This window comes from Armigeres subalbatus, chromosome 2, assembly GCF_024139115.2.
Source record: "Armigeres subalbatus isolate Guangzhou_Male chromosome 2, GZ_Asu_2, whole genome shotgun sequence".
In the NCBI taxonomy this organism is placed as follows: Eukaryota; Metazoa; Arthropoda; class Insecta; order Diptera; family Culicidae; genus Armigeres; species Armigeres subalbatus.
Window position 1 is genome coordinate 399,639,250 of NC_085140.1, and position 26,032 is coordinate 399,665,281.

The 26,032-nt window shown below is 42.8% G+C and overlaps 1 protein-coding gene across 6 annotated transcripts in view; it reads left to right on the forward strand.

Moving 5' to 3' along the window:
- Nucleotides 1–26,032, forward strand: part of LOC134213273 (aryl hydrocarbon receptor nuclear translocator homolog) — a 627,873-nt gene that overhangs the window by 83,320 nt on the left and 518,521 nt on the right. For 2 of the 6 annotated variants that reach the window (XM_062692164.1, XM_062692166.1), the window contains exon 1: nucleotides 19,330–19,676. The exons of 2 other annotated variants lie outside the window; for them this stretch is intronic. The gene's annotated coding sequence lies outside the window, so the exon portion shown is untranslated. Of the gene's footprint in view, nucleotides 1–19,256; nucleotides 19,677–26,032 lie in introns of those variants that run through there. 2 more of the 6 variants (XM_062692163.1, XM_062692162.1) reach the window with 2 other exon arrangements.

A 26,032-nucleotide genomic window follows, 5' to 3' on the forward strand; every position in this document is an offset into this window, starting at 1 on the left:
GAAGGATCCTCCACCAATAGAAGAGAAACGAAGGGTCTTACATCGAAGCCATCCAATGAAACCTAATCCCCGCAAACCTGCCGACTCAGCCAGAACCAGTGGCTGATTACGAGCCTTGTATAAGGTGTTGGAGCTTCTAGATGTACATACACTCAGTATTGAGAACGAACAGTTGTAAAGAAACCACTTTGATACCCACTCCCACTCAAACGTCCAAGCAATCATCATTCCATTTGATGTAGTCTCCAACAGCGAATCTCCCATCATCCTGCCCGCTCCCCAGACCTCGCAAAACGTCAACATCAATGCGTCCAAGATCTTCTCAGGTCAGTAAGTCTTCTATTCTCCTTAACCGAAGGCTTCAAACAAAGACCTAGTAATTACGGCAACCACAACTCCCTCATAAAGCCTTCACCATGCCAAAAACAACCTACAACACTGTAACATTTTAGCCGTGTCTAATCCGGACAGTCGTGGCGCCTTAAAACTGCAAGCTATACCCTAACCAGAATGTTTGGATTGATCTTGGCGTCCGAGGATGGTATCGAGCTCCTAAATGAATTCCTCAAGAAATTCCTCCACAAGTTCGTTGGGAAGTACATCAAGAAATTTCTCTGGACATTCCTTCAGATTTCCTCCGTAAATAGCTCTGGAAAGTTCCTCCAGACATTCTTGCAGAAGGTGCTCCAGGGATTCCTTCGGAAGATCCTCCAGAATTTCGTTTGCAAATTATTCCATGAATTTCTCCGAAAACTCCTCCAGGAATTCCTCCGGAAGTTTCTCCAGGAATTCCTTCGGAAGTTTCTCCAGGAATTCCTCCGGCAGTTCCTCCAGGAATTTCTCCGGAAGTTCCTCCAGGAATTCCTTCGGAAGTTCCTCCAGGAATTCCTTCGGAAGTTCCTCCAGGAATTCCTTCGGAAGTTTCTCCAGGAATTCCTTCGGAAGTTCCTCCAGGAATTCCTCCAGGAAGTTCCTCCAGGAATTCCTCCAGGAAGTTCCTCCAGGAATTCCTCCAGGAAGTTCCTCCAGGAATTCCTCCAGGAAGTTCCTCCAGGAATTCCTTCGGAAGTTCCTCCAGGAATTCCTCCAGGAAGTTCCTCCAGGAATTCCTCCGGAAGTTCCTTCAGGAATTCCTCCGGAAGTTCCTCCAGGAATTCCTCCGGAAGTTCCTCTAGGAATTCCTCCGGAAGTTCCTCTAGGAATTCCTCCGGAAGTTCCTCCAGGAATTCCTCCGGAAGTTCCTCCAGGAATTCCTCCGGAAGTTCCTCCAGGAATTCCTCCGGAAGTTCCTCCAGGAATTCCTCCGGAAGTTCCTCCAGGAATTCCTCCGGAAGTTCCTCCAGGAATTCCTCCGGAAGTTCCTCCGGAAGTTCCTCCAGGAATTCCTCCGGAAGTTCCTCCAGGAATTCCTCCGGAAGTTCCTCCAGGAATTCCTCCGGAAGTTCCTCCAGGAATTCCTCCGGAAGTTCCTCCAGGAATTCCTCCGGAAGATCCTCCAGGAATTCATCCGGAAGTTCCTCCAGGAATTCATCCGGAAGGTCCTCCAGGAATTCCTCCGGAAGGTCCTCCAGGAATTCCTCCGGAAGGTCCTCCAGGAATTCCTCCGGAAGTTCCTCCAGGAATTCCTCCGGAAGTTCCTCCAGAAATTCCTCCGGAAGTTCCTCCAGGAACTCCTCCGGAAGTTCCTCCAGGAACTCCTCCGGAAGTTCCTCCAGGAACTCCTCCGGAAGTTCCTCCAGGAATTCCTCCGGAAGTTCCTCCAGGAATTCCTCCGGAAGTTCCTCCAGGAATTCCTCCGGAAGTTCCTCCAGGAATTCCTCCGGAAGTTCCTCCAGGAATTCCTCCGGAAGTTCCTCCAGGAATTCCTCCGGAAGTTCCTCCAGGAATTCCTCCGGAAGTTCCTCCAGGAATTCCTCCGGAAGTTCCTCCAGGAATTCCTCCGGAAGTTCCTCCAGGAATTCCTCTGGAAGTTCCTCCAGGAATTCCTCCGGAAGTTCCTCCAGGAATTCCTCCGGAAGTTTCGCCAGGAATTCCCCCGGAAGTTCCTCCAGAAATTCCCCCGGAAGTTCCTCCAGGAATTCCCCCGGAAGTTCCTCCAGGAATTCCCCCGAAAGTTCCTCCAGGAATTCCCCCGGAAGTTCCTCCAGGAATTCCCCCGGAAGTTCCTCCAGGAATTCCTCCGGAAGTTCCTCCAGGAATTCCTCCGGAAGTTCCTCCAGAAATTCCAAGGAAGTTTCTCCAGGAATTACCCGGAAGTTCCTCCAGGAATTCCCCGGAAGTTTTTCCAGGAATTCCCCGAAAGTTCCTCTAAGAATTCCTCGGAAGTTCTTCCAAGAACTCCCAGGGAAGTTCCTCCAGGAATTCCTCCGGAAGTTCCTTCAGGAATTCCTCCGGAAGTTCCTCCAGGAATTCCTCCGGAAGGTCCTCCAGGAATTCTTCCGGAAGTTCCTCCAGGAATTCCTTCGGAAGGTCCTCCAGGAATTCCTCCGGAAGTTCCTCCAGGAATTCCTCCGGAAGTTCCTCCAGGAATTCCTCCGGAAGTTCCTCCAGGAATTCCTCCGGAAGTTCCTCCAGGAATTCCTCCGGAAGTTCCTCCAGGAATTCCTCCGGAAGTTCCTCCAGGAATTTCTCCGGAAGTTCCTTCAGGAATTCCTCCGGAAGTTCCTCCAGGAATTCCCCCGGAAGTTCCTCCAGGAATTCCTCCGGAAGTTCCTCCAGGAATTCCTCTGGAAGTTTCTCCGGGAATTCCTCCGGAAGTTTCTCCAGGAATTCCTCCGGAAGTTTCTCCGGAAGTTCCTCCAGGAATTCCTCCGGCAGTTCCTCCAGGAATTCCTCCGGAAGTTCCTCCAGGAATTTCTCCGGAAGTTCCTTCAGGAATTCCTCCGGAAGTTCCTTCAGGAATTCCTCCGGAAGTTCCTTCAGGAATTCCTCCGGAAGTTCCTTCAGGAATTCCTCCGGAAGTTCCTCCAGGAATTCCTCCGGAAGTTCCCCCAGGAATTCCTCCGGAAGTTCCTCCAGGAATTCCTCCGGAAGTTCCTCCAGGAATTCCTCCGGAAGTTCCTCCAGGAATTCCTCCGGAAGTTCCTCCAGGAATTCCTCCGGAAGTTCCTCCAGGAATTCCTCCGGAAGTTCCTCCAGGAATTCCTCCGGAAGTTTCTCCAGGAATTCCTCCGGAAGTTTCTCCAGGAATTCCTCCGGAAGTTCCTCCAGGAATTCCTCCTGAAGTTTCTCCAGGAATTCCTCCGGAAGTTCCTCCAGGAATTCCTCCGGAAGTTCCTCCAGGAATTCCTCCGGAAGTTCCTCCAGGAATTCCTCCGGAAGTTCCTCCAGGAATTCCTCCGGAAGTTTCTCCCTTATCTTCCTCCGGAAGTTCCTCCAGGAATTCCTCTGGAAGTTTCTCCAGGAATTCCTCCGGAAGTTTCTCCAGGAATTCCTCCGGAAGTTTCTCCAGGAATTCCTCCGGAAGTTTCTCCAGGAATTCCTCCGAAAGTTCCTCCAGGAATTCCTCCGGAAGTTCCTCCAGGAATTCCTCCGGAAGTTCCTCCAGGAATTCCTCCGGAAGTTCCTCCAGGAATTCCTCCGGAAGTTCCTCCAGGAATTCCTCCGGAAGTTCCTCCCTTATCTTCCACCGGAAGGTACTCCAGGAATTCCTCCGGAAGTTCCTCCAGGAGTTCCTCCGGAAGTTCCTCCAGGAATTCCTCCGGAAGTTCCTCCAGGAATTCCTCCGGAAGTTCCTCCAGGAATTCCTCCGGAAGTTCCTCCAGGAATTCCTCCGGAAGTTCCTCCAGGAATTCCTCCGGAAGTTCCTCCAGGAATTCCTCGGAAGTTTTTCCAGGAATTCCTCCGGAAGCTCCTCCAGGAATTCCTCCGGAAGTTCCTCCAGGAATTCCTCCGGAAGTTCCTCCAGGAATTCCTCCGGAAGTTCCTCCAGGAATTCCTCCGGAAGTTCCTCCAGGAATTCCTCCGGAAGTTCCTCCAGGAATTCCTCCGGAAGTTCCTCCCTTATCTTCCACCGGAAGGTACTCCAGGAATTCCTCCGGAAGTTCCTCCAGGAATTCCTCCGGAAGTTCCTCCAGGAATTCCTCCGGAAGTTCCTCCAGGAATTCCTCCGGAAGTTCCTCCAGGAATTCCTCCGGAAGTTCCTCCAGGAATTCCTCCGGAAGTTCCTCCAGGAATTCCTCCGGAAGTTCCTCCAGGAATTCCTCCGGAAGTTCCTCCAGGAATTCCTCCGGAAGTTCCTCCAGGAATTCCTCCGAAGTTCCTCCAGGAATTCCTCCGGAAGTTCCTCCAGGAATTCCTCCGAAGTTCCTCCAGGAATTCCTCCGGAAGTTCCTCCAGGAATTCCTCCGGAAGTTCCTCCAGGAATTCCTCCGGAAGTTCCTCCAGGAATTCCTCCGGAAGTTCCTCCAGGAATTCCTCCGGAAGTTCCTCCAGGAATTCCTCCGGAAGTTCCTCCAGGAATTCCTCCGGAAGTTCCTCCAGGAATTCCTCCGGAAGTTCCTCCAGGAATTCCTCCGGAAGTTCCTCAAGGAATTCCTCCGGAAGTTCCTCCAGGAATTCCTCCGGAAGTTCCTTCAGGAATTCCTCCGGAAGTTCCTTCAGGAATTCCTCCGGAAGTTCCTCCAGGAATTCCTCCGGAAGTTTCTCCAGGAATTCCTCCGGAAGTTTCTCCAGGAATTCCTCCGGAAGTTCCTCCAGGAATTCCTCCGGAAGTTCCTCCAGGAATTCCTCCGGAAGTTCCTCCAGGAATTCCTCCGGAAGTTCCTCCAGGAATTCCTCCGGAAGTTCCTCCAGGAATTCCTCCGGAAGTTCCTCCAGGAATTCCTCCGGAAGTTCCTCCCTTATCTTCCACCGGAAGGTACTCCAGGAATTCCTCCGGAAGTTCCTCCAGGAATTCCTCCGGAAGTTCCTCCAGGAATTCCTCCGGAAGTTCCTCCAGGAATTCCTCCGGAAGTTCCTCCAGGAATTCCTCCGGAAGTTCCTCCAGGAATTCCTCCGGAAGTTCCTCCAGGAATTCCTCCGGAAGTTCCTCCAGGAATTCCTCCGGAAGTTCCTCCAGGAATTCCTCCGGAAGTTCCTCCAGGAATTCCTCAGGAAGTTCCTCCAGGAATTCCTCCAGAAGTTCCTCCAGGAATTCCTCCGGAAGTTCCTCCAGGAATTCTTCGGAAGTTACTCCAGAAATTCCTCCGGAAGTTCCTCCAGGAATTCTTCCGGAAGTTACTCCAGGAATTCCTCCGGAAGTTCCTCAAGGAATTCCTCCGAAAGTTCCTCCAGGAATTCCTCCGGAAGTTCCTTCGGGAATTCCTCCGGAAGTTCCTTCAGGAATTCCTCGGAAGTTCCTCCAGGAATTCCTCCGGAAGTTTCTCCAGGAATTCCTCCGAAGTTCCTCCAGGAATTCCTCCGGAAGTTCCTCCAGGAATTCCTCCGGAAGTTCCTCCAGGAATTCCTCCGGAAGTTCCTCCAGGAATTCCTCCGGAAGTTCCTCCAGGAATTCCTCCGGAAGTTCCTCCAGGAATTCCTCCGGAAGTTCCTCCAGGAATTCCTCCGGAAGTTCCTCCAGGAATTCTTCCGGAAGTTCCTCCAGGAATTCCTCCGGAAGTTCCTTCAGGAATTCCAGGAATTTGTTTGGGAGTTCCTGGAATTCCTAGAAAAGTTTTTCCGAGAATTCTCCCTGGAATTCCTACAAAAGTTCCACCAAAAATTCTCCGGAAGTTTCTCCAGGAATTCCTCTGGATGTTCCTCCTGGAATTCCTCCGCAAGTTCCTCCAGAATTTCCTCCAGGAATTTGTTTAGATGTTCCTCCAGTAATTATTTGGGAAGCTTCCCCACGATTTCATCGGTAAGTTTTTCCAAGAATTCTTCCCGGAATTCCTAACACATTCCATTCAAATTTCTTCAGCAATTCCTCAGGAAGTTTCTTCGGAAGTTGCTCTAGGAGTTTTACCTGAAGTTTCTCCATGATTTGCTCCTTGTCATAAGATGAGTTCGTACTATCCGATTTAATTCCAACACTTGATTGTAACTTTAATAGATACGTATTTCGACCCCAACAGGCCTCTCTGTCTTTAGCGTTTCTTACTTGACTCGACTTACTTGTTACTTGTCATAAGACGAGTTTATACAATCCCATTGAATTCCACCACTTAATTGTATCTTGATAGATACGTATTTCGAACTCAACAGTAAGGCCGTCTTCAGTGTCTTGTACTTAACTGACTAAGTCGAGTCAAGTACAAGACACTGAAGACGGCCTTACTGTTGAGGTCGAAATACGTATCTGTCAAGATACAATTAAGTGGTGGAATTCAATGGGATTGTATAAACTCGTCTTATGACAAGTGAAGACATTCCACTAAAAAGCTCAAAATAATTTTCTTATTACTTGTTACTGTTAAGGTCGTAATACGAATCTGTTAAAGTTACAAGTGTCTCGTGACAAATGGAGACATTCCACTTAAAGCTTAAAATAATCATCTTATCAGTAATATCTCATTAATCGCACTTGAAGAGAAACCGTTCTTAAAATTGTGATAGAAAATTTTTTAGCGGTTAGAATTTCATGCCGCGCGGAAATGGCACGGATTTGATATTAATTGGCGTGGATTTGGAGCGAAAAAATATTTCGGGATCTCTGTATCAACCCTGTAATTAAGTGGTGAACAGGTGACCACTCATAACTTTTGATATTTGTCGTGTCATACATAATAAAGAGGAAAAAGAAAATAATGCTATTCGTGTGCTGTTTTCTTTGGCAATGCAATAATGGCAAGTGCACATTTGTTTCGGTTAATAAATCCGCAAATATTTCACATTTTTTACACACAACTTATTCAAATGATAGCGTAGACTCTAAATGGTGTGTTTGGATCTAAATTAGTTTCATACGTAGTGTATGTTTGCTGCATTACGCATATTTTGTCAGGGTTGCTAACAATAGTCACACCCTGTCAATGGCGTATTCTACCCTTTAACACTTGAAATGTGCTCAAATGAAGAGCGAAAACTTTCTTTTCAAACAATCAGTTACATCCAACAATGCTCCAATTCCAGAGCAAAAGAATGACACAAATATTTCTGTTTTACAGTTTCTCATCACCACTCTCGTCTCGACATCGTTTATGACACATTAAAATCCGTCGTTCGACTAATTTGCTTCGAAGATGTCGAATCAAGATTCATATAAACAACGCCGATTTATGACTTTTCTTTCTGCCAAGGACAGCTGCGGGATATTTAATAGTAATGGGGTTCTCTGTCGCTTATAGTTGATGTGATCGCAGCTTTTTTTTTCGCTTGGACAAAATTTCATTAATGCCTATAAATGTAGCTGATTCTCAACGTTATTGGCGTCAAATCTCTGCCAATGAGTTATTGCTCGTTTTACGAGTTTTGTAGCGTTGTTAATTTTATTAGTTTATAAAGTGCGGCTCCTGTGGGTATCCTCTTTCTCGCCTGATGAAAGCCCAAGAGATGGTGTTAATGCTTCTATGTATGGCAGAATGAGCTCTCTAGCCGGTCAACGCGATGCCGATATGTTACTGATGTAAAATTAATGATAACACTGCGGGTGGATGTGGCAGGATGTTGAAGAAGGTGCTTGATACTTGTGATCTGCTCGAAGAGCGAGAGACAGAGTGTGGGTCAGTTTGGAACCGCACTTTTTACGAGCGTTAGGGGATTTGGTTTGAGATATTGGGAAGCGGTTCTTTATCGTCAAATCATAATTCATGTTGTTCATAAGTAAGTCTCATTATGAAGTTAGGTTACGAAATACAGACTATGACAATCGCAACTTTGAACAGAAAGATTTGACCAAATGATTTCATGACATTATTATTTTTTACTTGGTTTTACCATAGTTTCCAAATTATTTGTTTTTTCCACACTACCTACTACGTTTTTTTTCCAGAATCTACTACATTTTTGATTGTTTATATTTCTGACCAACTGACTGCTTGAAATTAGCTCAACTGCTCACTAAGGTTGTGTTCGCTAATGATTTTCCTTAAGTAAATAAACAGCATACCTACCGTTATGATGCGTGATAACTATGTGCTAATGTTTTTCGTATTTTCTTTTTTTTTTACAGGTGAGTAATTCAAATCGACAAGCTGTCTGGTATTCGGCGAATCCCGATCGATTCCGGTTCGCACAATTCTGCACCGAAGAGGGGTCCGCCGGGGATATTCCCAGAAGGCCGAACAAAGTGGTTGCATCATTAGAGGGAAAAGGCATTTTCCGTTTTTCGGAACCACGCGCACGTCACCCTCTCCGCACCGAAGTAAGAGTTATGTTATGTCAAAATATTTTATGTTCTTTCACCAAGTAGTGGCAAGTGCGCTGTCCGTCTTGTCTCGCTCTGTACACCCACTTAGACTGGACCGCAAAAAGGAAGGAAACCCATCAAGATGAAATGAAAATAGATAGAGAGCAATAAGAGCTCCTCAAGTTGAACATGGAAAGCGAAGCGAGCGATAGACCAAACGCAGTCAAACGCAACCAGCCAAGGTCCTTTCGGGTTTTCTGAACTGGGTGTACGTACATGAGGGATGGGTGGTGGTGGGAATATGAGGTTGAAAGCACCACTTTCGTGTCGTAGTTCGATGCTACTAGTGCATTGGTTGGCTGTTCGACTCTACACTACCCACTGCTGTCATAGTGCAGAAGTCACTTTGCTTCTTTGCACTCCCCAGTGAATCGTTAAATGCTCGGTTGCCCTTTTCTTTGTCAGTTCTTCTCATTCCGAGTAATTCTATTTCGATGTCATCGGAAGGATGTCTTGCTTTATGTAGCTACTTTTAATATTTGCAGGATTCCGTCGAACTTTTGTTAAAGTTGGAATCAGCTAGAATTTGATGAATACTCTTCCAAGTGTTTAATAGATCAGTCGAAAAATACCGAAACGACCAATGCACAACTTGCCATGAGTCATTTTCTCCAAACTGGGTTAGTGGTGAAGGTGGTTTTGAGACTGGCCGAGAAACACCGATGAACGAAATGGTAAAGTTCTTCTATCGCGCCAGCTGTGTTCCATACAATCATCACTAACACTGAGCATTCCGGTTCGTCGGTCGGAAAGTGCCACCAAGTTTCGTCCCCCAAGTTGTCGGTCTGCAAGAAGCGAAAGAAACAATTCTCTCCCATTAGTGTAAATAGATGAAATTTGCACACATTAAGAAAAACAAATGACAGGAAGGCAAGAATGCTTCCATCAGATGGAATTTCATGAATTCTTGAAAAAGTAAAATGGATTTGAAAATATGGGAAGATCATGTGCTGGAGGAGTAGTGTGGGTTGGTGTTTGAAAACTTTTGATGAATCTATTTAGTTTATGTTTTTTGTTTATCGATCCGAAACGCACACTGATGTACTAAATTGCAACACGTTGAGCAAAAGTGAGATTTGTTTTTGCCAGGGTATGAATTGGGACATATTTGCTTAAAAATTATATTTCTTTAAATAATAGTGAATTTACAATAAAGAAATCAAGGTAAAAGCAAGAAATAAAAATCAAATTTACAAACTTTCCATAAAAAAAAATAATTTTTCCAAAAACCAAAAAAATATGAGCAAATTTAAACATAAAAATTGCAATTGAAAAAAATTGTAATCCATAAAAAATCTTTTGAATCAATCAGAAGGGTTATGTAGGTACAAGACATGACTGCCCGACGAAAACTACGTAAAACAGTTTAATGCCAACTTCCTCTTCTTCTTCTATATTTTTTATATACATAAAAATGAATTTTTGTCTGTCTAACCCTTATAGACTCGGAAACTACTGAATCGATCGGCGTAAAATTTTGTACTCATGGGCAGAGCCTTAAATAATCCCCTTCTTGAAGCAAATTCGGTACAAGTTTTGGCATTCGTGTTTTGATTATTCAAAACATAGAATGACTTACTCAGACTTACTCTCCATAGACTCACTCATAATATCAACAACTGACTATGGTAACTGCGTGCCAAAAACATAATTAGCCTTGATTGTATTGATACTTACTTGATACTTGATGGGCTACAGCTCTTCAATAAACCAGTCGCCCTGAACATTGAGCGCCCTTAGGTCCTCTTCAACTGCAAAAAGCCATAGTGTACGCGGCGTTCCACAAAGCTTGCGGCCTTTTCCGGGTTCTCTACTAAATATTATCTTCGCTTGACGTTTTTCCGACATACGAGCAATGTGACCAGCCCACCGTAGTCTGCCGTATTGTATAAGCTTAATAATATCCGACCCTTTATACACCTGGTACAATTCGTGGTTCATGCGACGCCGCCAGATACCGTTCTCCTGTTTACCGCCGAGTATTGTCCGCAGCACCTTACGCTCAAACACTCCGAAAGCTCTCCGATCAGCCTCCTTTAACGTCCACGTTTCATGGCCGTATAAAGCCACCGTAAGAATCAGAGTAGTATACAGAGCGAGTTTTGTTTTCGTTTGCAGACTACGGGACTTAAGCTGGTTACGAAGTCCGTAATAAGCCCTGTTTGCAGCTGCAATACGCCTTTCACCTCGCGGGTAACATCATTATCGCACGTCACTAATGTTCCAAGATACACAAATTCTTCTACCACTTCAAATTTTTCACCATCCAGCACCATTTCGCTACCACCACCACTAATGAACCCACGTTGATTGCCAGCGACCATGTACTTCGTTTTGCTGGTATTGATCATGAGTCCAATCCTCGCTGTCTCCCTCTTAAAAGGCATAAAAGCCTTCTTCCACTGCACGGCGATCAATCCCGATAATAAAGATATCGTCCGCAAGTCCAAGAAGCATATGCGATCTTGTGATAATGTTACCGCTTCTTTGCACACCAGCTCTCCTAATCGCTCCCTCGAGTGCTATATTGAACAGGTAATCAACAGGATCTGAGGTAATAAATGACGTCGATATTTCATCCGCAACCCTTACACTTGATTTCGATCTGTCCAAAGTTATACGAATCAGCCGTATCAGTTTCGTCGGAAAACCATGTTCAAGCATAATTTGCCATAATTCATTCCATTTCACTGAATCGTACGCCGCCTTGATATCAATAAACAGATGATGTGTCTGCAAGTTGTACTCTCGGAATTTATCAAGGATTTGTCTCAGGGTAAACATTTGATCCGTCGTTGATCGGCCCCCACTAAAACCTGCTTGGTATTCGCCAACGAAGGACTCTTCAAGCGGTCTCAATCTGTTGAACAGAATACGGGACATAATTTTGTACGCCGAATTAAGGAGGGTCATTCCTCGGTAATTGGCGCACTCCAGTCTGTGCCCTTTCTTAAAGAGGGCAAATTAGGCCGTCCAACCAGCTAGCAGGCATTTCCTCATCTCCCATATTTTCGACATAATATGGTGCAGAACTTCATAAAGCTGCTCACTGCCATGTTTAGGAAGTTCAGCCGGGAGCTGGTCCTTCCCCGCAGTATTATTGTTTTTCAGCTCTGTAACAGCTTTTTTAACCTCATCTAGTGTAGGTGACTCCACAGCTTGTCCATCGCCGCTAATATTTATTCTGTTCACCGATGCACCGTCACTTCCATTCAACAAAGTCTCGAAGTGTTGCTTCCACCTAGCAGCCACTTCGGTTTTATCTGTCAACAAATTCCCTTGTTGGTCGTTGCACATGACGGGAGATGGCACTGTCTTTCTCCCCACGCCATTGACAGACTTATAAAACCTCCGCATATCGTTCTGCTCCATTTTTTTCTGCGCCTCACTAATAACTTGAATCATTTGTTTGAGAAACTGCATAAGTCCATTTTACACTGTTTCGAGAAAACAACAAAAAACTGTTTTTTTGAACAAATTTGCACCGAATCTTTTATTTTCTTCGATACAGATCAATAGTTTTTGGCAAATCTCAGCAGCCTGGGGCATTTTCAGTTCAAAAAATCTAGGCAGTACTCCACAATTGCTCTTCAAAGTACGTGGACTTATGTAGTTTCTCAAACAAACGAAAAAAAATTTTTTCGTGTTTTTTGCCAGAATACGTATTTTTGGACGAGGATTCAGAATATATAAAAATCTCATTTTGGCCAAAAATGTTACATATGCAGTAGACTGGCCCAGGATACAAAAAGTCGTCCGATTCTACGGGGCACCCCCCAGGATTTTGCCTTTGGGTAAGAAAATTATTCTCTGAAAATTTCAGCCTGATCGGTTATTGCATAAGCTGGCGCAATTGATTTGAAGTTAATATGGGGGTTTCAGCCGAAATATATGGGAAAATACACCTCTGTTACTATTTCGTACAGAAAATTGAATGGAAGAGCCCGATTGAGCCCAGATTTGCAGGAAATGGAGTTAACATGCCAATGAACAATTCCACATAAGATTCTACTATGATTAAATAAACTTAAAAATAGTTTTTAGCTCATTTATTTGGAGTTTGGTTGAGCACTTTGAAATTCATGAATTGCCTTGAAAACAAGCGCATGTAATCGAAGGTAGCTGCGATATGTGTTGTGGCGCGCGTGCAGTTACTTATGTTTCAGTGCGCGCGAAATCACGCATCGCAGGCACCTTTGATTGCATGCATATGTTTTCATGGCAATTAATGAATTTCAAAGTGCTCAACCAAACTCCAAATAAATCAGCTAAAAACTAATTTAAAGTTTATTTAATCATAGTAGAATTTTATGTCGAATTGTTCATTGGCATGTTAACTTCATTTCCTGCAAATCTGGGCTCAATCGGGCTCTTCCATCCAATTTCCTGTACGAAATAGTAACAGAAGTGTATTTTCCCATATATTTCGGCTGAAACCCCCATATTAACTTCGAATCAATTGCGCCAGCTTATGCAATAACCGATCAGGCTGAAGTTTTCAGAGAATGATTTTCTTACCCAAAGGCAAAATCCTGGGGGTGCCCCGTAGAATCCGATGACTTTTTTCTCCCCATACTAGGCTGGGCCACTCTAATATGCAGTTTCTCAAACAAACGGTTCACTTGTTCTTCGTACTTTTTTTTCTTCCTGCGGTGGGTTCGTTTTTTGGCGGTATTCTACCTGATCGAGACAAAATATTGAATAATATGCTTCCGAACTAAAATCAAGAATCTAAAGGGTTCGGAAGCCTCCACTTGAGAGACATGAAGACCTTTTTCCGAAAAGCTCAATAGCTTCGTTGCAAGAAGCTTGGAGGCCTCCTTTCGAGACGCTTCTTCCGAAGCAGCTCGTAAATCTTATTTCAAGAATTTTGGAAGCCTCCTGTTAATAGGCTTGGGAACCTATTAACCTTGGAAACCTTCCTGCTCGGAAACCCCGTTTCAAGACGCTCGGAAGCCTCCTTTCAAGTCGCTTGGAAGCCTCCGTTCAAGAAGTTCGGATACATCGTTTCAAGAATTCTTTGGGATTCTGCTTTCAAGGGGCTTGGAAGCCTCTTTTTAAGAGGCTCGGTAGCCTCCTTTCAAGAGGGACGCAAGCTTCATTTCAAGAGACTGGGAAGGCTCGGAAGCCTCCTTTCAAGAGGCTCGGAAGCCTCCTTTTAAGAGGCTCGGAAGCCTCCTTTCAAGAGGCTCGGAAGCCTCCTTTCAAGATGCTCGGAAGCCTCCTTTCAAGAGGCTCGTAAGCCTCCTTTCAAGAGGCTCGTAAGCCTCCTTTCAAGAGGCTCGGAAGCCTCCTTTCAAGAGGCTCGGAAGCCTCCTTTCAAGAGGCTCATGCCTCCTTTCAAGGGGCTCAGAAGCCTCCTTTCAAGAGGCTCAGGCCTCCTTTCAAGAGGCTCAGAAGCCTCCTTTCAAGAAGCTCAGAAGCCTCCTTTCAAGAGGCTCAGAACCTCCTTTCAAGAGGCTCGAAACCTCCTTTCAAGAGGCTCAGAGCCTCCTTTAAGAGGCTCAGGCCTCCTTTTAAGAGGCTCAGGCCTCCTTTCAAGAGGCTCAGGCCTCCTTTCAAGAGGCTCAGAGCCTCCTTTCAAGAGGCTCAGAAGCCTCCTTTCAAGAGGCTCAGAAGCCTCCTTTCAAGAGGCTCAGAAGCCTCCTTTCAAGAGGCTCAGAAGCCTCCTTTCAAGAGGCTCAGGCCTCCTTTCAAGAGCTCAGGCCTCCTTTCAAGAGGCTCAGAAGCCTCCTTTCAAGAGGCTCAGGCCTCCTTTCAAGAGGCTCAGAAGCCTCCTTTCAAGAGGCTCAAAGCCTCCTTTCAAGAGGCTCAGGCCTCCTTTCAAGAGGCTCAAGCCTCCTTTCAAGAGGCTCAGGAAGCCTCCTTTCAAGAGGCTCAGGCCTCCTTTCAAGAGGCTCAGAGCCTCCTTTCAAGAGGCTCAGGCCTCCTTTCAAGAGGCTCGGAAGCCTCCTTTCAAGAGGCTCAGAAGCCTCCTTTCAAGAGGCTCAGGAAGCCTCCTTTCAAGAGGCTCAGAGCCTCCTTTCAAGAGGCTCAGAAGCCTCCTTTCAAGAGGCTCAGGCCTCCTTTCAAGAGGCTCAGGCCTCCTTTCAAGAGGCTCAGAAGCCTCCTTTCAAGAGGCTCAGGCCTCCTTTCAAGAGGCTCAGGCCTCCTTTCAAGAGGCTCAGAAGCCTCCTTTCAAGAGGCTCAGAAGCCTCCTTTCAAGAGGCTCAGAAGCCTCCTTTCAAGAGGCTCAGAAGCCTCCTTTCAAGAGGCCTCAGAAGCCTCCTTTCAAGAGGCTCAGAAGCCTCCTTTCAAGAGGCTCAAAGCCTCCTTTCAAGAGGCTCAGGCCTCCTTCAAGAGGCTCAGAAGCCTCCTTTCAAGAGGCTCAGAAGCCTCCTTTCAAGAGGCTCAGAGCCTCCTTTCAAGAGGCTCAGAAGCCTCCTTTCAAGAGGCTCAGGCCTCCTTTCAAGAGGCCTCAGAGCCTCCTTTCAAGAGGCTCAGTGCCTCCTTTCAAGAGGCTCAGAAGCCTCCTTTCAAGAGGCTCAGGCCTCCTTTCAAGAGGCTCAGAAGCCTCCTTTCAAGAGGCTCAAGCCTCCTTTCAAGAGGCTCAGAAGCCTCCTTTCAAGAGGCTCAGAAGCCTCCTTTCAAGAGGCTCAGAAGCCTCCTTTCAAGAGGCTCAGGCCTCCTTTCAAGAGGCTCAGAAGCCTCCTTTCAAGAGGCTCAGAAGCCTCCTTTCAAGAGGCTCAGAAGCCTCCTTTCAAGAGGCTCAGAAGCCTCCTTTCAAGAGGCTCAGCCTCCTTTCAAGAGGCTCAGAAGCCTCCTTTCAAGAGGCTCAGAGCCTCCTTTCAAGAGGCTCAGAAGCCTCCTTTCAAGAGGCTCGGAAGCCTCCTTTCAAGAGGCTCGGAAGCCTCCTTTCAAGAGGCTCGGAAGCCTCCTTTCAAGAGGCTCGGAAGCCTCCTTTCAAGAGGCTCGGAAGCCTCCTTTCAAGAGGCTCGGAAGCCTCCTTTCGATTGGCTCGGAAGCCTCCTTTCAAGAGGCTCGGAAGCTTCTTTTCAAGAGGCTCGGCTCTGGGAATCGAACCCAGTCCAGGAATGTAACTGGCCCGAATTTGTTTGCAGAAATGTAAATCAAGGGCAGCTTATGCCACTATCGCCGCCGTAGCGAATTTTTTTCTTCTACTCCATCACCAACGCCACGGCAGCCGTTGTCGGTGGAACCGCTTCCTGACGCCTTGATTCGCTCTCTGTGAAATCCCGATCGAAATCTAGAGCATCCCTCCCGTATACGCATGTTTGTCCTTTGTTGACAGGGATTCTTATGTGCATGGGAATGGTATGCCTGTCAGGCTAGTTCTAAATCATTTACTTAGTGACATGAGTCACATGATGCCCCCCTCTAGTTTATAAAATTTCACAATTCCAAATATTGTACTCCAGAAAAAAAATCTCAGTACAGTGAACCCTCCATGAGTCGATGTTCCATGACCCGATATTGACTCATGGAAGCAAATTGTGTCATATTAAAAAATATTTTCTTGGTTACTGTGATGGCACCTTCAAACAGCCTTTCTAGAATTTTCTATTCCATATATCGATATTTCCATGAGTCGATGGTCCCTTCAACATCGACTCATGGAGGTTTGACTGTACTGCCGCTAACCGCAAGTCGAGCACATCTGTATATGGAGTCCCATATACAGATGTGCTCGACTTGCGGTTAGCGGCAGTGTACTGCCCTTCTACGCATAGTTGTCCCATGTTAGTTTTTGTGGATTTTGACTTTTCACCATAGAGCAGTCTATTTTGATGTATACCTTTAGGAAAATCTAACAGATTTCGAACTTTGTTCGGAAAATCATTGAAAACAACATCAAGTATATTTGTCCCATTGCTTAATTTCTACGCATAATTGTCTCGCGGTGATTAAATTCATTATTATGGTGGATTCTGTTATTTTATGGAGCAACACACATTGGAATAGCATTTTCTGTTTAGATCTTGCAATCTTAGTCTCCTGTCATAAGACGAGTTTAAACAATCCCATTGAATTCCACCACTTAATTGTATCTTGACAGATACGTATTTCGACCTCAACAGTAAGGCCGTCTTCAGTGTCTCGTACTTGACTCGACTTACGAAAGTCGAGTCAAGTACGAGACACTGAAGACGGCCTTACTGTTGAGGTCGAAATACGTATCTGTCAAGATACAATTAAGTGGTGGAATTCAATGGGATTGTTTAAACTCGTCTTATGACAGGTGAAAACATTCCACTAAAAAGCTCAACATAATTTTCTTATCAATCTTAGTCTGTTGCACTGGTTTAATGGGGGCAATTTATACAATACTCATTCTAAGCGACATAATCACTTCAACCACGTGGCAGGTTCACTTCCATAGATAAAGCATGTGGAGACATATGTCAATCACAGTAGTCATTCACGAAATCATGCATTGAACGGCGCTGATATGCGTAGAAACCAAAAAACAAGTGCTCTATTTCTCGGCATAACTGTCCCGCCAAACTATTTTCATGATCGTTGTCGCAAATTCTATTTGTGAGTGAAAAATAAGAATGATTTCAATGAAATTAAGTCTTCTGAATGGTTCTTTGATGTAATCTAGACTAACATTTGAAAAGGGCGTAACAGCCAAAATTTATTCTGTCTGATTCTTCGTTCACATATATAGCTATATATGTAGATAAATAATCAGAAGGAATAAATTTTGGCTGTTACGCCCTTTTCAAATGTTGGTCTAGTAATAATATTATATTGCATTGTGGTTATACGCCAGCAATGAAAAATAGTGTTTAATTTCAAATGCCATTTTCTCATTTGTCGTTTTTTGAATTTGGTACAAGCATGCGTAGAACGGCAGTATAGCACTTGTCACAAACGAGTTAGTACTGCCCCATTTTATTCTACCATTTTGTTGTAACTTTGCTGATACGTATTTCGACTTCAACAGTAATGCCGTCTTTAGTGTCTCATACTTGACTCGACTTAGTTACGACTACATCAGTACTGCCGTAATCTGAAAAAGTGACGTATACGCCATTTTCCAAAAATGGTGCTAACGAGTAGTATTTCATCGAGCTCTTCAACAGAAAAGTGAAAAACATGTAGGTCGTAAATTGGCGCATACGTCACTTTATCAGGTTACGGCAGAGTAGGTCATGTTTAAATTTCGGAATTCCACAACAGGGAGAGCTTTTACTCTATATACTGTGCTTGTACTTGTCTCACCTTTCATCAAGAGTACACATGCCATTATAAGAACTTTCCTTGAAAAACTAGTTACATTCCCACTTCTTTTTCGACGAAAACAAAAAACAACTTTTCCTACCATCCATTTTATCTGTCCACTTTTCTCTTGGACTTACTTACCCACATAAAGAAAATAGCCTAAAGACTCGAGATACCAAATTCCTGGCATAGTCTTGGATTAACCTAGTGTCAGCAGGGTTTTCCATTTTCATCGAAAAAACACCCACCTAAGCAATACTCCACTCTCCACTCTAGTGACGTGGAAGAACAACGGAAATGACATTATCACATTGGTTGCTCACGGTTCGTTTTGTCCGTTCCAAGGAAGTGCCGTCTAGCTGGTGGACTATTTTGTACGTCACATTCACAGGCAGCCTATGTATTCCAGTTGTTTTTATTCGTTTCTGTCAGATTCCAAGAATTCTTCCGGCGATGTGAATGATAGAATTTGCGGGGGTGGTTCAAGTTCCTCGAAACTTGACTGATGGTGGTCGAGCGGTTACTCACACAGAGCACTTTGTGCCATCTGTCGCAGGCAAGGGCGTCGGAATTTTCGGGGATACGTTTCGGATCTTTTGAATTTACTGTTCTGCTAGTCATGTACAAATCTGAACATCACTAATTATTTTCTTTGTACTCATTTGTAGACATTTTAAGGATGCCCAAAATGCAATCCTTTTTTGTCCAATTCAGCATAGATTTCGGATAAATATCAAGAAATTCAGATGATGTGTAATTCCATTAATAGTTCTCTTTTTTATTACTTATTCAAAAGATCTGGGGATAAATCCCATTCATTAATACTTCAGAAATGCTCCAAGGAAAATATTGAAAAAAACTAAAATTAGATTTTTATAAAGAAACAATGATACTCTGTAATTCTATTCGTCTCGAAAACTAAATCATTTTTGACAGTAAACTGTACTAACAAATTATGATCGCAGTTAGTCATCACCCTCCTGAAAAACCAAACGGACGCCACTGCCTCAAAACAACAAGAAAGCAAAGGGTTGCTGCGCTTGGAAAAACCATCCATCCTTTCCTTTCTCGTTTGGTTGATCGTTCTCGATTATGGATTACCTGAGTTTCCACCCGCGTACGTACATATCGCGCGACCAGTGTATGAAAGAGAGTTTATCCACACCGCATGGTCGGCGTAGGATGGTGTCGGTGTGCCATACAGGCAGGCAGGGGGATGAAAATTTTTCTGACATTTCGTTCACTCACCGCCATCCGTTCGTTGTGTCGTGGGAGACCGGAGAGAATGAGTAGTAACGGTGAGCGGTTATAGCATATCGTTCGTTCGTCAACCATGATGGTCGGCAGAGCTGTTGTGCTGTTTGTTGGCAGTATGGATGGAAACATATCGCGTGAGGATGCGCTGAACTGCAACGACTTGGTCGCGGTTCCGTGGATGCATTCGTTATCTCGCGAGAGGGTGCACTGTGGGGTGTCTCTCGTTAGGAGGCAGAATGGAGAGAGAAAAGAAGAGAACGGTGCGCAGCAATCGTTGCACCGCTGGCTCTCGGTCGGTCGTTGAGACGAATGTAAAAGCGTGATGCACCACTGAGAAACACCAAAGAGAGGAATTTTTGAACGTGCGCTCTTTTGTGCCGTGTGCGCGGGTGAGTGAGCGGGCGTTCGCTTTCTGTGGGGGGCGTTCGAGTGGTTCGGTTTTTCAGTGAGTTAGAAGCTTTCGTCGTGAACGGACGTTTCCTTTCTGAGAATTCGTTAGCGCATCGGAGAGTAGTCGAGAGTGAGCGAAGGTTTTTCATTCACCATCGATGTGTGATCGGTTGTTAGGTAAACTCTCGCTATAGTTGTTAAAATAGTGCTCGGTAGTCGGAAAAGTCGTGAAAATCCTCACACACGATTCGTAAGCCGCAGGAATACATTCACGTGTGTATGTGAGGTGTTGGTGTGCGATCGGAATCGAAGGGGAGCACTTTTTCCGCTCCGCTGAGGAATCAAAACGCGCGATTGATAGTTTTTAATTCGCGTATCAGTTGTTTTCCGATTTTTTTTTGTTCCGGTCAGCTCCGTGCGTTTGTTGTTGATCCGAAGTGTGACACAGCGTGTAGTGTGTGGAAAATCCGCTCCGGTAACTCGATTGATAGTTTGTGTGCATTTTGGGGGATCGAAAGAATGAAAAAGTTGGTGTTGTCTGGATTTGGATGAAGTGGAAAATTCGCGGTGTCGATTTTTCATGGCACACTGTGTTTTTCGTGTTCTTGATTGCTGCTGCTACAGCTACGGCTACTGCGATAGCTAGCTCTGCTTACCGAACGACGAGGTCCTTGACAGGAGGTGAACTAATGTGTGTGTTGGTGGTAGCGACCAAAAGTGAATATAGTTTTTTTTCGGTGTTTTTTTATTTTTTTTTTCCATTCTGTGGAATATGATGTTGTGGTAGCAGCGGTTATATTTTGAAGGAGTTTTCACGTGAAACACGTGTCTGTCGTCGGTGGTGGCCGGTGACGTGGTGGTGGTGGCAGTTTGAACGAAGCGGATATTCTGTTATTTTCATTTCCTTCGCTTCGCTGTCTGGGTGGAAGTAACCTTAACATTAAAGTAAATAGACATTCTCATAAATATTTTCTGTGCCTTCCGTCTAGCGGAATATACACCGTCGCTCTGGAATAGTGTTGGAGCCTATCTGCAATCTAAAGTATGCGATTTGAAAAAATAACACCCGAATTAGTTTATGCAACTATCGTCTTTGAATTGGGTCATCTACTTTCCTAAATATTTGTATCCTTCTGGGGGTATTTAAAAAAAAATCAGAAATGAAAGTAATTCAAATGTGTTATAATATTTTGAATATTTTGATACAAGTGAATGACGATGACGAGTTTTGTTCCATCAATGGTTGATTTTAGAAGATAAATGTTCTGCAACTTAGCTATACCACAAGATACTTCGATAAACAATGAAATTAGCTAAATTGGAGAGTTATCTTAAACGGATTCATTGCGGAAATTGTTTTCGTATTGTTTTGATTATTTTATGCCGTCGGTTGTCATTCACTACAAGTTTTCATTACGATGCCTTAGCGAAACTGTTCAATTACTTTAAACTATGATCAAGACATATGAAGAAGTTCATGAACATTTTTTGTTTCATCTTTAATTTATTTCCCGAAATGAATCGATTGAATCCAAAAGCCGCCCTTGAGCTTTTGTAACCCCACACCGGAGTATATTTACTATGGTGAGGGGTCCGTTCGGAAAGAACCTTAATGAAATTTAAATTGAAAATTAAATAAATTGCATTACTCTTTACACATTTCGCTCGCCACCATTGGGCTCGGCCATAGTACCGAGCGGCCGGATGTTTGGTCGAGCATTATTTCGGAAAACCTCTTAGGACTTCGTTTCCCATTACGCCAGCCGGCAGCCGGTAGATTGTGCGAGTATATTGCAGTGATAAATAATGCTCTTTTTTGCGATAAGCCATAAATTAATTGAGACTGTCAAAAAAGTGTACGTATTGCGTGAGGTGTTACGTTCACGTGCTGGCAACAGCACGCTGCTGATGGGGAGGAATTATGATTTGATATGCGAACGTTATTAAAATGTGAATTTTGATGTGATTATAGTTGGGTTTGCATTTTAATTATTATTTGATGATGTTTTCTAGCCACGTCTGCGAAATGTTTATCAGTTCATAAAAATAATTATCATTCTTCATAAAACGATTTCAGTTCAATAATAAATTCCAACACCAATTCCAATCAATTCAACTGGTTAGATCCCGAGTTTTTTTTTAATATAAGGTGATAGTTAGAATTGATCACATGGTTCTGGATTAATTTCGAGTTCAATTGTGGTTTTTGTTTAACCGGAGGATTTTTTTGATACTCTTGAAAGTTATCTCATTAGAGCCTATTTCAAGGTTCTTCATAATTTCCTCAAAATGTTCTCAATAGAGCCCTTTTCAAGTTTTTTGAGTGACGTTGGGTAAGTTCCGTGGCATTCTAGAAATCTAGTTCCTCGACGAAATTACCACTTTTTGACGTGATTTTAAAATCATCATGCAACATGTCAAATCACGATTGAAAATTAAACGAATTAAGTTCCATTTCAAATCTGATAGATCGTATCCCGTCGCTTTCAATGATGTTGAACTTCAATTCATTACTGAACTGAACTGTCATTTATGAACTGATTATCATTTCTGAATTTTCTTCTTCAGCTCAGTTTCTTTTAAAGTTTTTCAAAGTCTATTCGAAAAATAAATCCATTTCGATTTATCCTCAGCATATGAGAAAAAGATTCAAATTTAGAAGCAATCACTGTTAGTCTGCTATTGGGAAAAGCTATTTGAGTATTGATGATTTTTTACTGACAAATAGCATTGAATTCTGCTTTAATTTGGGAAATAAAAGCAGTTTTCCAGAGGCTATTGATTAGAAAAGCACTACGAATACACCCAGGTTTTTTTTTACACGGTTGGATTTCATTAAATTCTCGGTTAACCTGAACTTTCACTGCTTTGTAAATACCCCCTGAATTTTCTTTGATTTTTTGTGAATTTTTTAGTGGGGTTAACTCATTGCTTCATTGACGCTGAAGGTCTTAAACGACCAAAACCAAACCGTGTAAAAAAAAACCTGGGTGTATTTTGGTTTATGAATGGATCTTCAATAATAATAATAAAAAAAAATATTGATCTAGCGTTTCTACTTTGATGTCTAACTGATCTTGACCATGTCGAGCAGAATTCTGGAGAAGATGATTAGGGCAGCTAATACGCACAATATTTCGGGTCGTCGCATTATTCAGATGATGGTACACTTTTTTTTGCACGCTTGACTCAACCAAAGTTCGTATTGCAATTGTCTCCCAAAAATCATGCGATTAAAAGATCCGAGTGGCTTTTTCATTTCCAACCGATTTGAAAGCAATCAAACACTGCCGACTTCTTTTAAGATGATCGAAAATTGCATTAACACTGGTAATACAAAGATATACCGATTTTATAACCTCCTTGATGAATTTTGGGGTGATAAGGAATGTGACTAAATCGAAAAAAGAATATGGCGATAAATTTATTAATTTTGTTTTGTGGGTTTTTGAATATTTTCAAAATAATCATTGTTTTTTTTTTCATTTTCTAGAAAAACTAAACACGATTTTATTGCGTCCAGAATATCTTTTTTGTTTATATTGGTTTCGTCGTTGCATTAGAGGTCCATTTGAAACATTATATTAAATTATTCACATCGGTAAACGGTGTTGAACTGTTTTCAACAGGATGAGAGAATTGTACAAGATTTCAGCAACCCACTGTACCAAAGTGCGTTATGTTCAAGTCATTGAAATGTTTGGCGATATCTGCTAGAAAAGTCTAGTCACTCATCTAATCAGGATCATTCAGCTCGGGCAGTGGTTTTTCTTTATCTTGTAAAAATAGTGCCATTTTCTTTTCGAAAAGAATAAAATCTCTCAAGCTCGGATTAGTCAATGAAATTTGCAATAATGTGGTTTGAGTTCCCTTCTTTTGGTGAATATGCAATGGCAGGGAAATATCGCCATACCTCGTGTTTTTTTTTCCCTTGGTTAAAATGGTCACAACGAAATTGTTCTTTCCTGTCATTGCAGGTGCTCCTTCAATTATAAGGTCCCTTCAGTTTTCGAAAGATAAAAAAAGTTCCTGCTTATAGGTCTTAATAGCCCTCAGGTGTTTGCCGTTAGTTGTTCCCTGCATTAGGATCAAAGCTACCAATTTCTCTGTCATTCGAAGATGACCATCAATTTCTCTTATGAAGACAGCCACCTTTGCCACGTCAGTATTTTCATAGTTGCGTTAGTGTAGAATATAAAACAGGAAGCTTTTTTACGGAACGTAGCTTCAAATCTTTTACGAGAACTTTTATTCTTCATCGTTTTCGGCGCAAACTGATGCTACTGGAGGAAGTTATTTCCTTAGAACACACGATGTCAACATCAATCCATTCCTCAACACCGTCCTGGAAAGGTTTCATCCATTTATCCAAAATCTTACTAACAGCAAAACTGGCCCGTAATGCATTTACTGACTTTATATTTGCTCGGGTGTACCATTTGAAAGGAAATTTAAATAGATTGAGCGCCCTTCCACTTTTGAAGATCTATCAATTTTTGTTTCCTACCTGGGCCCTTTCAATTATCATATTTCATAGAATGCTTGGATTCAGATTTGACTCCTTCAATATTGCAAAAAATCTAAAAAAATAAGCATTCTGGCCTTCCTTTTTTCAACGTGAACATAAATAACTCTTACAAATCTTTTTTGAAAATGCGATGTTCCACATCAACCTTTTGTGTCTTATTATTTTTCGATTGAAATTTAAATTAATAATTTTGCAGCGCGAGCATTGATTTAAAACTTACGTAGGTACCTATTTAATAATAAATAATGAAAAAGAGCCAGATTGATTTCTAGTCAAATAAAAAAGCTGGCGGGTCGATTACAAGGTTATTTTTCTTACACGCCGCGGGCCACAAAAAAATGGAGCCGAGGGTTGCATCCGGCCCGCGGGCCGTACGTTGGGCAGCCCTGTCGTAAAATGTTAGCCCGACCTTTGTTTGTAATGGAAATTGTTTTGTTGTTTGTTTCCGATATAACGGATGTGGTATTTAGCTCCAGAAATTCTTTCTGCACTGCTTTCCTAATTTTATTCTTCCGCCTGGATTAATTAAACTAAGACTGAATAGTTTTAATTCTCTAAGAGTAAAAGCAGCAGTGATTCAAATCCTTCGGGGCTGTCAGTTTGAATATGAATCTGAAACATTCATTTTCTCAGCAGATGTTCTAGATTCATTTTTTTATACCAGTCAACTGTCGAAAAATTAGAACTGGTAGAACGCTAAGTTCTAAGGCTGTGAACCATTCCACCGATTCGTTTAACTTTTAGTTAAAATTTGACATTTCGATGGTTATTTTCTAATCGTGGTTTAAATTTTACTCTGAAGCCGACCCATTTGTGTTTTGACAGATTGATGGTTATTTGAAGCGAAATGGATTTGGCGCCAATTTTCTCGCGAACAAAGTTTAACTATCGAACTGTCAAATCTAACCATGCTCCGGAGCAGGGTTATTTTTAACCACGGCGAAATAACCATCGAACTGTCAAATTTTAACTAAAAGTTAAACGAATCGGTGGAATGGTTCACAGCCTAAGTAGAACGTTAAGCACCACACTGAACATATTATACACGTTCATGCTACTTGTTTCACACGTGATTTTTCACTATTTGTGATTCATTGGTTATTCACAAACTTTACACGTTAATATGTGGTGAATGAATCCATTCATTTTACTGAGGTAAGAAAATGAATATAACATCTATGACATATTATATTCACGTATGAATATGTAGCGTTTTATCGGCTTTCGGACCAGAAATGCCTTTCGTTTCTTATGAAATGAAATGGAAATAGAATTTTGTTTTTATAATATTCAACTAATGTTCTAATATATAAGGCCAATAAATCACGATAAAATCCAAGTTTGTAATATAATCAACATTTTATTTAATCTAAATTACAAATATTGTAATTTCGCACCGTGTTGGTAGAATTCGGCATTGTATTGATTGCCGAAATTTTATGATTTGTCGCGTCGTTGTTTTCTTTTGTAAGATTACTCGTTTTTCAACGTTTAATCTCCGGATTAGGTTCTTCTGAGCACTTAAGATCCATGATAATTGCCGGATGTTGTTGCGTGGTAAACAGATGGAACTAACATCCTTATCGAGGTCTTTGTTTGCTGAAACAGACATTTATTTTGTTATATTCTAATGCATTTTTTTTTGTATAATAATTTGCTTACCTGTACGTAAGCAGCTGGATAATATTTCACGGAACATTCCATGAGAAACACCTGTTTATCATTACGGAATGATTGGGAGCGGAATATTTTCTACCCGAAGCTGAATGTGAAAAAAAAGCGTGGACTAATGATGACAGCAAAAACATGAGTAGCAAATACATAACAACAACTATTGTAGATTGTTGAGTAATCACAATGTAAAACACGTTCGATTCTGGTGGTACGACAATTCGTTAAAATCTACTGTTTTTACACGTGACATTTTTCTGCCATTCTTGTGGATATAGAATGTGTGGGGATGTTTATAAAACCAATGTAAATTACCATGATATTAACATATAACAAAGACAAAAGTTATAAGGAACAAATAAAACTTTAATATTTGAATGAAACATGAATATATCATGTTCAAAAATTAAGTTTCGACGTGTGGAGTATTTTCAGTGCATAGATGGTACGCAGCACTTTCCTTTCGAAAACTCCGAGTCCGCGTTGGTCCTCCACGAGCATCGTCCAGGTCTCGAGTCCGTAGAGGACTACCGGTCTAATGAGCGTTTTGTAGATTGTCAGTTTGGTACGGCGGCGAACTCTATTCGATCGGAGCGTCTTGCGGAGACCAAAGTATGTACGATTTCCAGCCA